A 17853-nucleotide genomic window follows, 5' to 3' on the forward strand; every position below is an offset into this window, starting at 1 on the left:
TGTCTTTTATACTAAATTAGCATCTAATTGGACTCATATCTCTTGTATTTTGGTCTAGGGTATGAAAAAAGGCATCAAGAGCAAAGAAAGATAAATCAGATGATTTTTTACAGTTTCGACATCATTCAGTGATTTGGGCCTAACTCGCGTCTCCGAACTCCGAATAGGCTGATTCAAGATCCACTGGAAAGATAAGAGAAAAAGCCACAACTTTCATGTTTTGGGCTTTCGCAGATTCGGCCTACATCGAAGTCAATTCGGGCCCAATCCGCAGTTGAAGCCCAACTCGTAGAAAAGCCTGGCTGAAGCCCAAATCGCAGAGGAGGTCTATTACGAATCCAAGAACAAGAAACCAAGAAGAATCCTTCTAGATTTAAATTCTTGATGTAATCTTAGAGTGATAAAAGGATTGAGTTCAACAGATAAAGAGATAGGATTAGAATTAGGATAGGACATTCTATTTCTTGTAAAAATCAACTTCAAGAGAAAGAAGGAGACCACCCCCTCCCCTTTAATCTATATAAAGGAGGGGGCGGACCAGCTTTAGATCACTTGATCAAGGAATCATTCAATCATTCAACTTCTGATCTGAATCAAGAAGCAAGGAGCAATCAGTCAAGAAGGGTTCAAGAAAGGTTCAAGAATTCAAGAAACTTCAAGAAGAGGAGATCTCAGCACCATGGGCAAATTCAAGAGTTCTTTCTTTCCCTTTGTTTGTTTTAATTCTTCCATCATGAACTAATTTGTTTCTTGCTAGGGCTATGGAAAGCCTAACCACGTTAATGAATATATTTTTATCTTCTTGATTTATCCAAGATTGTGATTTCCATATAGTCTATGAATTATTGTGCTTAATGCAATTAAGAGCTTGGCCACCTCTTAATTGATTTGGGTTATGTGAATGAATTGAGAGAGGAATTCACATAATTGACAGAAATAATTCATAGTGTGAATTGAATGGTATATAGATACCTATATACATGATTCATCTGAATTTAATGGTTGTCTTGGACTTAATGCACTTCCATCTTGAGAGCTCTACTCGAGAGATCTAAGGGTTACCTAATGGGCGTAGGTTTAGTATATCTGGAGAGAGAATATTAAATAAATTTGTGAAAATCTCAGCTTATGGGAATAACAATTAGTCTTGGATAATTGGACCCATCAATATTTATTACATTGGTTAGGTGAACCTAAAGTCCTAACGATTCCATCATTTGCATATTCGATTAGTGATCACCCTTGTTTTTATTTTCTTTGTTCCAGTCTTTATTTTCAGTAGTTCTTGTTTCCTCAAATCTAAATTTTAACTGTCCAAATAATTAGGGAAGACTGTGATTCTAATACTTATTTTGTTAAATCCCCATGAGAATGATATTATTATACTACTTGATAACTAGTGCACTTGCTAGGGGTATATATTTTTAGCTATCATTTTTATAAGATGGCTTGGCCCAAGGACCACTTAATGTAAGTGTTGGGCTCATAGGGTCCATGTGATGGGCTCAGGGGTTCACTGAACTTTTCAGTGAATTCGGTTGGGCCTTGTAATAAAAGCTGGGCTGAACCCATGTCGCCAGTGTGTAGATCAATGCTTGGGTCCCACGCCATACAAAGAAGCCCAACTGGGCAGCAGATTGGAAACTAGTTAAGCACTGAACATTTAATGGGCCAAAAGCCCATTTCAAGCTGGGCTGATAGATCACCCATCTATGGGGCGGATCTGAGATTATTGTTAGCAAAAGGATTGGGCCTTTCACCTTATCTACTCTGGGAGACCAAATTCAAATCAGATTTGAATCTGGTAACCTCCTGATAAGATCAGGAGTAAGATAACTTAATCTGCAGATAGGATTAAGATAATTCCCTATACAAATACTAATTTGGATTGGGATAACTCTTAATTTAGGAGGTTTCTAAATCAAGAAGAAAAGAGGAGAAACCCTAAGAGAGAAAAGAGATTTTCGAGCCAAGGGTTCAAGCAAGAAAGCTTCCTACGAATTGAGATAGGATCTCATACACACTCCAGAAAGAAGAGAAGCAATTCAGCCATCTTCATCTCAGGAGATCTCCTCCAGCTGCCGCCTCTCTTTCTGATAAGATTCGAGCTTTGAAGAAGATAGAAGTCAAGAAATTAGTTCTTGACATCAGTCTTGCAAAAGGAACTGAAAAGATTTGGTGCTTAGAGTTTTCAGAGGATTCTTGCGAAGGATCTTGTGTGTAGGACGCACTCTGCTGGTTCCGTTCCACCTACAGCTGTGTCATCTTTAGCAGGAGTGGATCTTGGTGTCCTCTTTGGGCGTGAACACCAACTTTGGGAGATACTGCTTCTCCGGATTATGTATAATTCTTCCATTTCCTTTTGGTTCAGATCTGGTTCGATTATGGTTCAAGTAAGATCCTTGAATATTGTATTCTAATTTAGGGAATACGATTCACAGTTGGAAGAAGGTAGAAAAATTTTTTGAAATTCGTCCCACCCATTCCACAATCATTTTGAAATCCATTAGATGGATCCTACCATTCTTTCAGGATCAGCTCCTTTGTCGGACAAAGGTAATAATCGGGGATGCACTCTCTCTGATGGAAACTAAACTGCCGGTAGTTGATTTCAATCGTTAGAATTTTGTTTTGCAAAATTTATATATATGATATATATTTAAGTATGGTTTCAAAATATTTGCAAATGATTTTAACTCACAGGATCCATGTAAGTAGAGAGTGCAGCATTGCTCCTTGCAGCCGAGGGAGTGGTTAAGTGTAAGGCCATTTGGGAAAACACCTGATGGGCTAATCTTGCCCCTGCCCACAGTCCCTGGGTTTTTATAAGATGGTTTGGCCTAGGTACCACTTAGTGTAAGTGTTGGGCCCATAGGGTCCATATGATGGGCTCAGGGGGTTCACTGGGCTCTCTAGTGAATTTGGATAGGACTTGTAACAGATGCTAGGCCGAACCCTGGTGGCTGGTGTGTAGATCAATGCTTAGGTTCCACGCCATACAAAGAAGCCCAACTGGGCAGCAGTTTGGAAGACATTTGACCACTTGATTCTTATTTGGCCTAAAGCCCATTTCGAACTGTGTTGATTTGATCAGTCGTTAACAAGGGGCGGATCTGAGATTAGGATGAGCCCAAAAGCTTATCTAATCTGCAGATAGGATTAAGAAGAGTCATAATCCAAATACAGATTTGCACAAGGGCAACTCCTGATATGATCAGGAGATCCTTTCTTAATCATTAAGCAACTGGAGGAAACCCTATTCGAATTACAAGAATTCGAACCCTAGGGAACACAGAACACACCCTACAGTTTTGAGATAGGATCTTAGAAACCCTAGAGAAGAAAAGCAGTTCGCCATCTTCTTCTCTAGTTTCCTCCTATTGCAGCCGCCACCATCTTCTACAGTTCATTTTCTCTGTCAAAGAAAGATCAAGAAAGAGTTCTTGATATCAATCTTTACTGAAAGGCTAATTCAGTTTGGTGCTCATTGTCATCCAAAGGATTCTTGTGAAGGATTCAGTGTGTAGGATGCACTATGTTGGTTCTGTTCCACAGTTGTTGTGTCATCTTCAACAGAAGCAAATCTTAATGTCTTCTTTGGGCGTGAACACCAAATTTGGGAGATATTATTTCTCTGGATCAGGTATAATCACTCCCTTCTCTTGTGGTTCAGATTTGGTTCGGTTATGGTTCAAGTAGGATCCTTGAATCTTGATTCTAAAATAGGGAATGCGATTCCAAATTGGAAGGTAGGTACAAAATTTTTGAAATTCGCCCACCCATTCTGCAATTGTTTTGGCGTCCATACGATGGATTCTACCATCCCTTTCATTACCCTCAATTATCTTACACTTAACCTCTCAGCCCATAATGATCATACACTGCCCGACAAGAGAGGACCTCTCCCTCGGATGCAAGGAACAGTGTTGCACTCTCTGTTCACATGGATCTCAGGAATTAAAACCTTTTGCAAACATTTTGAAACCATAATATATATATATATATATATTTATATTCGTATATAAAATATATTTTGCAAAACAAATTTCAACGGTCAAAATCAGCTGCCAACAGTCTTGGTTTCCATTAGAGATAGTGCATCCCCGATCATTACATTTGTCCGACAAAAGGGTTGATCTTGTCACTATGATCACCCACTCAGATGAATTCTCGGACTGTCCCAACATACCCAGGTTTTGACCCCCACTAAGGATCTCGCTAATTGACATATCAAAGACAACTCAATCCGACACCTAGTGCAATATCATAATCGAGTCTATGGGTCAGGTGTAACTTTCCAGTTTTGCCCACTAATCACCATGGTCCAAGGCAATGCTGGAAATCTGGTCCGGATCAGGGTTTCATGAAAATCTACACTGCATGTACCTCGGGTCTCACCATGGCAGCTGAGACAGTCCACCCCAACACTTGGCGGCACATCAGTGTCAGCCTTAGCAGGATAAATCTCCCCAGACTTATCCAACGGCTGTAAACATTCTAAACTAACACAAGTCTCATAAGTGTCCAGTTTAAGGGTATTACACAAAAACAAACCACTATAACATGAATCAAATATGTATTTTATTCATTTACAATAAATGTCATAATGTACATCAATCTGATTGGAGCTAAGGGCATACACTGTCTAACACTCGTAACTTCATCGGCGTACACTGCCCCCTTGCTTTTTTGGAGGCTGTATTCCAGAGTCAAAATACTTCAAACTGCCCCTTCGCTGCCCAAAGAAACTACAGTTGTAGAAGGAGCGGGCTCCAAGGACTCCGAAGACACCTCGAGTGCATGAGGTGTTAGACACTTGTATGCCCTTAGCTCCAATCAGAATGATGTACATTATGAATTTATTGTAAATGAATAAAGTACATATTTGATTCATGTTCCTGTGGTGTGTTTTTGTGTAATACCCTTAAACTGGACACTTATGAGACTCGTTTTAGTTTAGAATGTTCACAGCCGTTGGATAAGATTGATCTTTGAAAAATATGATTTTTCTAAAATAGGGAATACGATTCCTAGTGGGATGGAGAGAAATTTTTGAAATTCGCCCATTCTATTCCGCAAGATTCGGGCGTCCATACGATGGATATCTCATCCCTTCATGAGGGCTCCTCTCCGACTCCTTGACCAGGTCGATCACTTGAGGAGCGGTTAGAGGTTGTTCAGGCTTGGGAGTAGGGGGCCGCGGAGATTCGACGCGAGCTCTTTTAACAGCCCGCTTCTTCCTTCCCTCCATCTTTCTGAAGAGCCTGTCCGCGTTGAGCTACTGCATGGGGCCTGCAATAAAACTTGACATTAGCGATACTACCAAGAAGAAATACCAACTACTGAGGTAAAATACTAACTCTAAACCAAGGCGACCTACCAGGACTCAGGCCGGCCTGTATGAGCTTGTCCTCGACGATGTAATCCTTGTAGTTGAGGCCGACCTCCACCTAAGATTGGAGCGTCTCCCTTGTTTTCAGGTCCAGCCTAATGCCGGAGTCCTGAATGGTCGCCCTCCAATAAGTTGGAAATGGCCACCCCACGGGATTGCGGACTACAAAATAATCATGCTTCCAAGCCGAGATTTTACTAGGGGGCCATGTAACAGTTTGTAGCCCGAGCGAGGGAACAGGTAATAGGTCCGCCTATGCTCGGGAAGGACGCAAGAAGCATTCTTCTTTGTGGATAAGATAGATGAGAAAATGTCGAGGTCAAGGGGCAGGGCGTAGTCAAAGCAAAGAGAAATTGTCCCGACCACATTCCGGATGGAGTTCGGATGGAGTTGGTCTATGGTAACATCGAAGTGCTTCAAGACTTCTATGATTAGGGGGTGTAGAGGAAGACGGAGTCCAGCCACGAGTTGTTCTCTAAAGATAACAATCTCATCATGATCGTGTTCCCAAGGGAAGTTGCCCGCGGGAAGGTTATAGGTATACTCCCTCGGGAGGTTGTACTTATGTATTAGGGCCCTAAGTCTATCTACGATCATGGTTGAGGGACCGAACTTGTCCGGCACCCGACCTCGAGAAGAGGAGGATGCCGGGTTATCTAAAGCCTCTCACGCCTCATAAGAGGATTGCACCTCGGAAAGGCTCGCTTCACCCGAGGTACCCACCTTGGGCTCATCTAGAAGGCTATCGAAACTATGGTTTGACATAACTGTTGAACTTAAACAAACTGAAAAGAGAAGATAGGGAGACTCACCAAGAAGAGAGACCGAATTGTAAGACTAACGAACTAGAAAACCCGAGCTAAGGACTTTAACCGCGACCTCAAGGCAAATGCCAGTGAACTTATGGCGGAGAAAATGACTCGGGTCCCCCACTATTTATAGCCGCAAGGTCAGGGGATCAACGGTTGAGATCAAGGAGATCTAACGGTTCCTGAGAAAACCGGTTGCACGACCCTCAAGGTCGAAATCAGTTTAGCGCGTTTTTTGGCGTCTGCAGAGTCTATAGATCGCGTGACATCCACGCGTAAACCGCATGCTGTTAGACAGTTTTGTATGCCCTTAGCTTCAATCAGAAAGATGTACTTTATGAGTTTATTGTAAATGAATATAGATACATATTTGATTCATGTCCCCTTGGTATGTTTCTGTGTAATACCCTTAAACTGGACACTTAATGAGACTCGTGTTAGTTAAGAATGTTCACAGCCAGTGGGTCGGTCTGGGGAGACCTATCCTGACAAGGCTGACACTATAGTGCCACCAAGTCGGTTGGGGTGGCCTGTCTCAGCTGCCAGGGTGAGACCCTAGGCACATACAGTGTAGAATTAATTGAATCTTTGAACTGGACCAGATTTCCAGTATTGCCCTGGACCTTGGAGATTGATGGGCAAAACTGGAAAGTTACACCCGACCCCTAGACTCGATTATGATACCGCACTAGGTGTCGGATTGGGCTATCTTTGATGTACCAATCAGTGAGATCCTTAGCGGGGGTCAAAACCTGGGTATGTTGGGACAGTCCGAGAATTCATCTGAGTGGGTGATCATAGTGACAGGATCAGCCCCTTTGTCGGACAAAGGTAATGATCGGTGATGCAGTCTCACTGATGGAAACCAAGACTGCCGGCAGCCGATTTCAACCGTTGAGATTTGTTTTGCAAAATATATTTTATATAAGATATAAAAGTATATATATGGTTTCTAAAATGTTTGCAAGAAGGTTTTAATTCCCGGGATCCATATGAGTGGAGAGTGCAACACTGTTCCTTGCAGCCGAGGGAGAGGTCATCTCTTGTCGGGCAGTATATGATCATTATGGGCTGAGAGGTTAAGTGTAAGACCATTGAGGATAATACCTGAAGGGCTAATCTTGCATCTGCCCATAGTCCCTGGGTGTTACAAGGTGGCTTGGCCCAAGGACCTCTTAGGGTAAGTGTTGGGCCCGTAGAGCCCATTTGATGGGTTTCAGGGGGTGCACTGTCTTTAACAGTGTATTCGGCCAGGCCTTGTAACAAAGGCTGGGCCGAACCCATGTGGCTGATGTGTAGATCAATGCTTGGGTCCCACGCCATACAAGGAAGCCCAACTGGGCAGCAGTTAAGAAGGTTAAGTGAGTACATAAGCTTAATGGGCCTAAAGCCCATTTCGAACTGGGCTGTTTATTTAGTTAATAAATGGGCAAAATCTGAAGTGCATCAGCTAATAGGATTGGGCTTAGACCCTATCCACTTAGAGAGTCCAAGATCTAAATAAGATTTAGATCTGGAAACCTCCTAATCAGATTAGGAGATGGCTGATCTGATCTCCAGATAAGATAAGGATTATCCCTTATCACTTAAAGGGACTTCTAACCCAAATGTGATTTGGATTAGCAACTCCTAATCTGATTAGGAGCTGATCCCTTTAAGATTATAAAAGAAGAAGGGGGCGGCAGCCTAAAACACACACAGATCATCAGGTTTTCTTTAGTGCTGAAATCAAGAAGAGAGAATTCTGCTCCCTGCAAATACTCTCTTGCCGCCTCCCTGTTCTTGCCGCCTTGTTTGCCAGTTCGATCTCCACTTGTGGGAGAAGTCAAGATTGGATCTTGACATCAGTCATTTGAGAAAGGATTGAAAGGAAGTTGTGCTCACGTACCATCTTGCTGATTCTTGCGAAGGACAGAGTTCTTGGAGAAGAACACTGCTGATTCTGCTCCACCTGCACTGCGCCATAATCAGTGGGAGCAGTCTTTGGATCCTTCCTTCGGCGTGAACACCTTCGTTGGGAGATATTACTTCTCCGTATCAGGTATAATCCTTCCCACTCCTTTTTGGTTCAGATCTGGTTGAGTTTATGGTTTAGAATTGATCCTTGAAAATATGATTTTCTAAATGGGGAATACGATTCCCAGTTGAAGGGAGAGAAAAATTTTTGAAATTCGCCCCTTATTCCGCAATCTTTTGGGCGTCCATAGGATGGATCTCTCATTCCTTCACATGCGACTTGGGTAATGCTTGGTTGGACCAAGCAGCTGAACTGGTCCGACCGACGAACTGTTTTAGTGGACGGCCTGAACCTCGAGCCAAATCTACCTGTCACGCTGTGAACTCCCCACACTAGGTCAGGACCCCTAGCCCGAGGAGTTAGGGGCAATTGATGGAGGGTGATTTGGTCCGACCTCATAATGAGGGGACACGTCGATGTGACTCGACATAAGTCACAACTCAGCGTAACGAGCTCGTTATAACCCAGCCTGACAGTTCACCATAAATGGCAGCTCGCTACAAGATAATACTCCATTGCCCCGAGCTAAGACTCTCCCAAGTAGGGAGCACCCCGAGCTAAGATTCTCCCAAGTAGGGAGCATCCCGAACTGAAGACACTTCGGGTTAAGCTCGTCAGCTCCCTAGCTAGAATAAGCTCGCTCCTGTCCGAACCTAAGTAGACCACCTCGGGAACCTGCCTCGGATAGAAGCACCTCGGCATATCACCAGCAGCTCGGTGTAAGGTAGCTCGCTACAGAGCAACTCGGCGTATCGTAGGGGGTTCCCTGCCTGACAACCGTACCTGCCAACCCTAGAGACTGTGCCCACATCTCTCGCCTGGCGGCATCGTGCCTACCAACCCTGGAGGCTATTTTTTCTAGCAGGACCGTACTCTACAGCAATCACCTTCGCCCACCAACTCATCTCTAACAAATAACGATCAGCCACTCCAAGCCGTTATCTGAAAGTAGATCGCCACAGCAGAGATTCAAAAGCGGTTATACCTGACATGTCAGGATACTAGTATATAAGGACCCCAACCCCCCGAGGCGAAGGTATTGGGTGATCATCACTCTAGCTCTTTAATTTATCTGAAACTCTCCCTCTCTCTCCCATCTTTCAATTTGGTTACTAACTTAACCATCGGAGTATTCCCACCGGGTGAGCCCCCCGGGTTCCTTCATCTTCTTCATCATAGGTATCTTTCGTCCGTCGCCAGATAGGAGCGCAGCCACTTCTAGCTAGGAGTGACCAGATTGCGCACCATCATATACTAAGCATCCTTCGTTTGTAATTATCTGTGATGGGGGAATTTTGGATCAGTTTAAAAGGGTTTATGGTTTCGTTATGAATCTAATGGTAATTTTATGCTTGTTCACCAAGGCAACGCTTGATTCATGAAGGTCCTGTGCAGGGGGAGTTGATGGCAGCCTGGAGGGCGTTGTTTGCAAGGAAACGTCAAATTACTCTGATGGTTATTTTGTCAGATAGTCTGCTTTAGTGGAAGCGTTGAACGTTGGGTCTTTAAATCTTCCTTGGGGTTGTTTATATTTGTTAGATAGTTTTGTATGCCCTTAGCTTCAATCAGAACGATGTACTTCATGAGTTTATTGTAAATGATTAAAAGTGCATATTTGATTCATGTTCCCTTGGTATGTTTCTGTGTAATACCCTTCAACTGGACACTTAATGAGACTCGTGTTAGTTTAGAATGTTCACGGCCAGTGGGTCGGTCTGTGGAGACCTATCCTGACAAGGCTGACACTGTGGTGCCACCAAGTCGGTTGGGGTGGTCTGTCTCAGCTGCTAGGGTGAGACCCTAAGCACATACAGTGTAGGATTAATTGAATCTTTGAACTGGACCAGATTTCCAGTATTGCCCTGGACCTTGGAGATTGATGGGCAAAACTGGAAAGTTACACCTGACCCCTATACTCGATTATGATACTGCACTAGGTGTCGGATTGGGCTGTCTTTGATGTACCAATCAGTAAGATCCTTAGCGGGGGTCAAAACCTGGGTATGTTGGGACAGTCTGAGAATTCATCTGAGTGGGTGATCATAGTGACAAAATCAGCCCCTTTGTCGGACAAAGGTAATGATCGGGGATGCACTCTCACTGATGGAAACCAAGACTGCCGGCAGCCGATTTCAACCGTTGAGATTTGTTTTTGCAAAATATATTTTATATGAGATATAAAAGTATATATATTATGGTTTCTAAAATGTTTGCAAAAAGGATTTAATTCCCGGGATCCATATAAGTAGAGAGTGCAACACTGTTCCTTGCAGCCGAGGGAGAGGTCTTCTCTTGTCGGGCAGTGTATGATCATTTTGGGCTGAGAGGTTAAGTGTAAGACCGTTGACGATAATACCTGATGGGCTAATCTTGCATCTGCCCACAGTCACTGGGTGTTACAAGGTGGCTTGGCCCAGGGACCACTTAGTGTAAGTGTTGGGCCCATTGAGCCCATAAGATGGGTTTCAGGGGGTGCACTGTCCATAACAGTGTATTCGGCCAGGCTTGTAACAAAGGCTGACCTGAACCCATGTGGCTGATGTGTAGATCAATGTTTGGGTCCCACGCCATACAAGGAAGCCCAACCGGGTAGCAGTTATGAAGGTTAAGTGAGCACATAAGCTTAATGGGCTTAAAGCGCATTTCGAACTCGGCTATTTTATTAGTTAATAATGGGGCGAATTCTGAGATGGATTAGCAGATAGGATAGGGTCTTGACCCTATCCACTCATAGAGTCCAGATCTGAATGTGATTCAGATCTAGAAACCTCATAATGAGTTTACAAGAAAGCTAATCTAATCTGCAGATAAGATAAAGGTTTATCCTTATCACCTAAAGAGAAGGCTGATCCAAATATGATTTGGATAAGCAGCTCCTAATTGGATTAGGAGCTGATCTTTTTAGGTTAACAAAAGAAAGGGGGCGGCAATTTTTATAAGACACGGATTGAGATCCTCTTGAGTGCTGAAATCACAAGAAGAGAGAATTCAGCACCCTGCGAATACTCTCTTACCGCCTCCTTACTGCCGCCTCCATTATCTTCAGTTCGATCTCCAGTTTTTGGAAGAAATCAAGATCTGATCTTGATACCAATCTTTTGGGAAAAGATTGATTGGAGTTGTACTCACAAGCCATTTAGTTGATTCTTGCGAAGGGTCAAGTTCTTTTGGAAGAACATTGTTGATTCTGCTCCATCCTGCACTGTGCCATATTCAGTGAGAGGAGATTTTGGATCCTTCCTTGGGCGTGAACACCTTCATTGGGAGATACTATTTCTCCGTATCAGGTACATCCTCCCTCCTACTCTTTTTGGTTCAGATCTGGTTTGGTTCATGGTTCAAGATTGATCCTTGAAAAATATGTTTCTAAATAGGGAATGTGATTCCTAGCTGAAGGGAGAGAAATTTTTGAAATTCGCCCCCCTTATTCCGCAAGATCTGGGCATCCATACGATAGATCTCTCATCCGGTCAATATTTGGTGGACAATCCTTTTCGCTACTCAAATCTTTTAAATTTTCTTCTGATAGTCATGTAAAGGTTATGCCTGCCCATGTGTTGGTTTGGGAGGCGATAAATGTGGATGAACTTTTTTGGGAGGGTTGTACTTAATGGTTTAATATGTAAGTAATTTTAGTTACCAAAAAGCCATCAAACCAAACCAAACCAGAATGAAATTCATGATGCAATCTGGTTTGGACTTAGAAATAATTTGGTTCAGTCTGGGATAATTCAAATTTTGGTTTACAGTTTCAATTTGGTTTTCTGAATTTTATAAACCAAACCAAATAATATATTAATACGTTAATAGACATAATATATATTATATAATATATTCTACATTAATATATAATATAATAACTGTCTAAATTCCACCCTAATTCAATGGCCCAAACCGTATTAGAAACCGAATCAAACTGTAATAAAATGCTTTGTTTTAGTTTGATTTTTATAATAAAAGAATTTGTTAGATCTGAGAATTTCTGAAATCGTATTTTACTAGTTTGGTCTAATATCTTCTCCAAACAAAACCATGACATGGTCCAAACCACCAAACCACACCAAACCAAATTGAAATTGGCAATTTTGTCTGGTCTAGCTTGAAAACAATTTGGTTTGGCTGAGAATTTCTCAAACCGTAATTCTCTAGTTTAGTCTATTTTTTAAAGTAACTCCCAATGTAGGTGTTCACGCCCAAAGAGAAGACTAAAACCCGCATTCACTGAAAATGGCACAATGTGTGGTGAAACAGGATCAGCAGGATGTTTCTTCAGCAAAAACCTGAATTCTTCAATAAGAATTGAACAAGGGCTGGTGAGCACGACTTCAGATTGTTTCTTCTAACAAGAAGCAATATCAAGAACCTTTCTTGATCAGTTCCACAGGTGGAAATCGAACTGCGTAGGAGTGACAAGAACTGGGGAGAATTCTACAGGTTGCTAAGTGTGAGAGTGTCTTTCAACTGAAGAATTCACCCCCTATTTATAGCCTTCTTTGGATCAGCCTCTAATCCAATTAGAAGAGAGTTTTTTAATCGAAATCTGATATTTGGATCTGGACTCTTAAATGGATAAGACTTATCTTATCCTTCAGCTAATCCTAATCAAGTTATAAATTAGATTTCACCCCTTTCTAATTAACTAATTTAAGCCCAATTTGAAATGGGCTTTAGGCCCATTAAGTCACATAGTTCACTTACCCTTAATCTGCTGGCTAACTTGGCTCTCTTTGTATGTTGTGGGACCCTAACATCAACCTACACATCAACCACATGGATTCAGTCCAGCCTCTGTTACAAGGGTTGGCCAAATTCACTGTAGGACATAGTGGACCCCTGATTCCACCATGGGCTCTTAATGGGCCCAACATTTACATTAAATGGTCCTTAGGTCCAGTTGAGACAAGTCACCCCAGGTCTCACCCTGACAGCTGAGACAAGCCACCCCAACTAACTTGGCGGCACCATCAGTGTCAGCTTTGGCAGGATAAATCTCCCCAAATCTATCCAACGGTTATTGATGAGAGTAGAATTTATCATATTTTTATCCCCAATTATACTGTCTTTTATACTAAATTAGCATCTAATTGGACTCATATCTCTTGTATTTTGATCCAGGGTATGAAAGAAAGCATCAAGAGCAAAGAAAGACAAATCGGATGATTTTTTCACAGTTTCGACATTGTTCAGAGATCTGGGCCTAACTAGCGTCTCCGAACTCCGAATGGGCTGATTCAAGATCCATTGAAAAGATAAGCGAAAAAGCCACAACTTTCATGTTTTGGATTTTGCAGATTCGGCCTGCATCGACGTCAAATCCGGGCCCGAAGTTGGGGCAATTTCGTAGGAAGAACCAATCCACAACTGAAGCCCAACTCGCAGAAAAGCCTGGCTGAAGCCCAATTCGCAGAGGAGGTCAATTACGAATCCAAGAACAAGAAACTAAGAAGAATCCTTCTAGATCTAAATTCTTGATGTAATCTTAGAGTGAAAAAGGGATTGAGTTCAAGAGATAAAGAGATAGGATTAGAATTAGGATAGGACTTTCTATTTCTTGTAAAGATCAACTTCAAGAGAAAGTAGAAGACCACCCTCTCCCCTTTAATCTATAAGAAAGAGGGGGCGGACCAGCTTGAGGTATCACTTGATCACTGAATCATTCAATCATTCAACTTTTGATTTGAATCAAGGAGCAAGGAGAAACCAGTCAAGTAGGATTCAACAAAGGTTCAAGAATTCAAGAAACTTCAAGAAGAGGAGATCTCAGCACCATGGGCGAATTCAAGAGTTCTTCCCCTTTGTTTGTTTTAATTTTTCCATTATGAACTGATTTGTTTTGTGATTTCTATTTAGTCTGTGAATGAATTGAGAGAGGAATTCACATAATTGACAGAATAATTCATAGTGTGAATTGAATGGTATATAGAGATATATATACATGATTCATCTGAATTTAATGATTTTTTTGGACTTAATAAACTTTCATCTTGAGAGCTCTACTCGAGAGATTGAAGGGTTACTTGATGGGCGTAGGTTTAGTATATCTCCAGAGAGAATATTCAATAAATTTGTGAAAATCTCAACTTATGGGAATAACAATTAGTCTTGGATAATTGGACCCATCAATATTCATTACATTGGTTAAGTGGACCAAAAGTCCTAGCGATTTCATCATTGCATATTCGGTTAGTGATCACCTTTGTTCCAGTTTTTATTTTCAGTAGTTCTTGTTTCCTTAAATCTAAATTTCGACTGTCCAAATAATTAAGGAAGATTGTGATTCTAATACTTATTTTGTTAAATCCCCGTGGAAACGATATTATTATACTACTTGATAACTAGTGCACTTGCTAGAGTTATATATTTATAGTTATCAATTATGAAGATTCTAAATTAGCACGAGTCTCATAAGTGTCCAGTTTAAGGGTATTAGACATATTTTTTTAATCCAAAAATAAATAAACAAAATCAAGAAAAAATTAATCCAAAATATTGAATTAGAGGAAAAAAAGAAAAAAAGGTAAAAAAGAATCAATATCCCATTAAAAAATCAAAATCAAATAAAGAGTCAAAAAAAATATAATAATAAATCAAAAAAGGAAAAGTAATGGACAAGTTTTTTTAAAAAAAAAAGGTAAAAAAAAGAAAAAAGTAGAAATGAGAAAATATATAAAAAAAATGCTAAGAGGGAGTAAAATAAGAAATTTTCAAAAACTCCAAAATTAAAATGTTAAAAAATTAATAAATTAAAGTAAAAAACAAAATAAAAAATTGATTGAAAATAATAATATAAGAAAAAACAAAATTAAAAATTAATAAAATTAGGAATTAATAAAAATTAACACAAAATGAGAAAATGAAGGAAAAAATGAATAAAAAACAACAATAATAAAATCACCTAAGTAAGAAAAATTCTACTTATTTCTTTTGAATAATTAAGAAAAATTAATCATAACATAAATATATGAAAAACTAAAAAATAAATAAATAATAAAAGAAGTAAAAAAATCAAATATTCAGAAAAAACTAAAATGCAAATTCTTAACAAATAAAAATATATTAAATATAATAATAAAGATCTAAAAAATTAAAAAGAAGGAAACTTAAGAAAAGGAAGCCAAATCATTTGAATAGGAAAGGTTAACTATATTTCTTTTGGTTAATTATTTAAATGTCAGTAAAAGCTAATTATAACAAAAATAAAAAAATAAAAAAATAAATCAATCAAATCCATTGAAGATCAAAAATAAAAAAATCATAAATCCAAAGAATAATAATTAAACAATATCAAAAAAATTAGATCAAGTCAATCAAGAATTAAAAACCCAAAAAAAAAGAGAGAAAGAGATAAATAAATAGAGAAAAAATCGTAAATAAAAAATCCCAAATAATTAAATAATTAAAAATAAATAAAGGAAGGAAAAGAAAGAGAAACAAGAAGAAGAAAAATTAAAAAGGAAATTAAAAAGGGGATAAAAGGAAAGAAAAGAGAATTTAAAAAAAAAAAGAAGGAAAATATAAAGGAATAAAAATTAAAATTAATATTCAATATTCAAAATTTTCAGAAAAGTAATAAACAAATTCAAAGATTGAGAATGAGTGAGAGAAAAATAAAGAAAGCAGTTGTTAACTAGGTTATGTTGACAAGAAAGCTCCATTGAGAGTCCTCGACCAATTCCTTATCATATAGTAACCAGATCAGTTGTCGAGTCATGGCACAAAATCCTTTCTAAAATCTTGCAGTCACTTCTTAGCTAATAAATCTGATTGCTTTCCTCCTTAATAAAGGCCAAGGGTGTCAGTCTTAATTCCATTTTTGAACTACGTCAGCCCTGATCCCTTTCAAAGGGGTACATAGAGCAACCCTTCTCGTGGGTCTGGACACTTCCATAAATAAAATATTATTTTCTCTCATTCTTCTTTCCCTTGCTTGAGATACTTATAAGAAAGTAATTAGTCCATCTAGGGTTGTCTACCCACAAAAGAAGGTTGTGTTTGTCCCCTCTCAGAGTCCCAAAATCATGCCTGAGGAAAGTCAGTTGTTGATCAGGAGCTCTATAGTTGAATTTCCTTTTGATCTCCCAACCCGTAATAAAACCATCATCTTTGTCCAAACTGGGGCAGAATTGTAGTTGCCAAAAAATAGTACATTCTCTTTGAATAATGCCTGAATTGGCACATAATAAAGGCACCACCCTAACCTAGTGCTCTATCGATTAATCAAAAAAAGGATTAGATGCCATCCTCGGCCGTTCCTCTTTCCTCAATGATCCCTTAAATTCGCGATAGTCGCTAATTAACCAGTTGAGCTTATGCACTAGACATTTTTTTTGCAAACTAGCCAAACCCACAAGATACACCTCAAGGATCATTAAAGAGCTAAAAAAGAGAAAAAAGGAAAAAAAAAAAGAGGGGGAAGAAAAAAAAAACAAAAAAAAAAGAGATAAAGAAGGAGAATGCCCAAGGGGGCTTTTGTTCAACATATACTTCTTCAATATGCAACGTGCAATCAATACTGAAATAAAGGGAAGTCATCTTTGGTCGCTTGTTTGACCTTATGCATTCAATCCTGATAATATGTTATAAAATCCCCTGGTTAGCCCTTTGAGTCTTCTTGTCAGCATTTTCTTCACAATAAACACTTTCCAGCGAGTGGGTGTCAAAACAAGGAGAGTGCGATTAGAGCATTTGAGCAAGAGCAAAAAAAAAGAATAAACTTTTGGTAGCTTTGTTGAGAATGAAATACTCAAGTAAAGTGAGACAGTTATCAAAGAAGATCAATGCAAAAGTGAATTGACAAACGAAGAATCAAGAAACAGTCAAAAAAAACTGGGGCAATTAGGATGATTTTATCATAACGGGATCTTTTATGATGACACCCACATGCTAGTTTTGATTTTCCCTACCCATTTACATTTCGTCCCAAAATAAAATCATCCCTGATCAATAAGACACAATTCATGTTGATGAAGAATATGAAGAACAATCTCCATCCATATGGCTATGAATAGAGCCTTAATAAAAAAATCAAAAAAAAGAGAGGAAAAAGATGATGTAAACATGATGATGAGAGCAAACCCTTAATCAAATTTCCTAGAGGTGATGCGTGCATCTAATGCCTCTCATCAATTGTTACTTAAGCCTTTAACCCATCATTGGTAACCTCTATCCCATACCACATTTCATCCTAATGAACAAGAACATCCTCGATCTTTGACAATCGACAAATCAGCACTAGACAGGCCTATTTGGCCGGCGATGAAGGATCATAGTTGTCACTTGTTCCATTAAAGTATCAACTTCATAGCCCACCATTTTTGTTAAAAAAGAAAATTTGGGCAAACCCCCTATGATAAGGGCTTTTCTTATAATGAATCCCTTATTCAACAACTTACAATTCCATCGTGCATACTTTTGAATTTAATGTGTTTTGAGTTATGATCCAGAAAAGAAGATACACACTCTCGTATAATGCGAATCAAACATAGCCCATTTGAGCATAATTACTCTCACGTGAGTTAAGGTTGAAGGCACTTTTTCCCTGAAGTCTTAAAGTCTTTCTTTCTTATCATTCTCATATTTCATGTTCCTTGTGCATTGCTTGATGATTGAATACTTCCTTGTACTATAGCTTGAGG

This window comes from Nelumbo nucifera, chromosome 8 (assembly GCF_055504915.1).
Source record: "Nelumbo nucifera cultivar China Antique chromosome 8, China Antique-T2T, whole genome shotgun sequence".
Taxonomy (NCBI): Eukaryota; Viridiplantae; Streptophyta; class Magnoliopsida; order Proteales; family Nelumbonaceae; genus Nelumbo; species Nelumbo nucifera.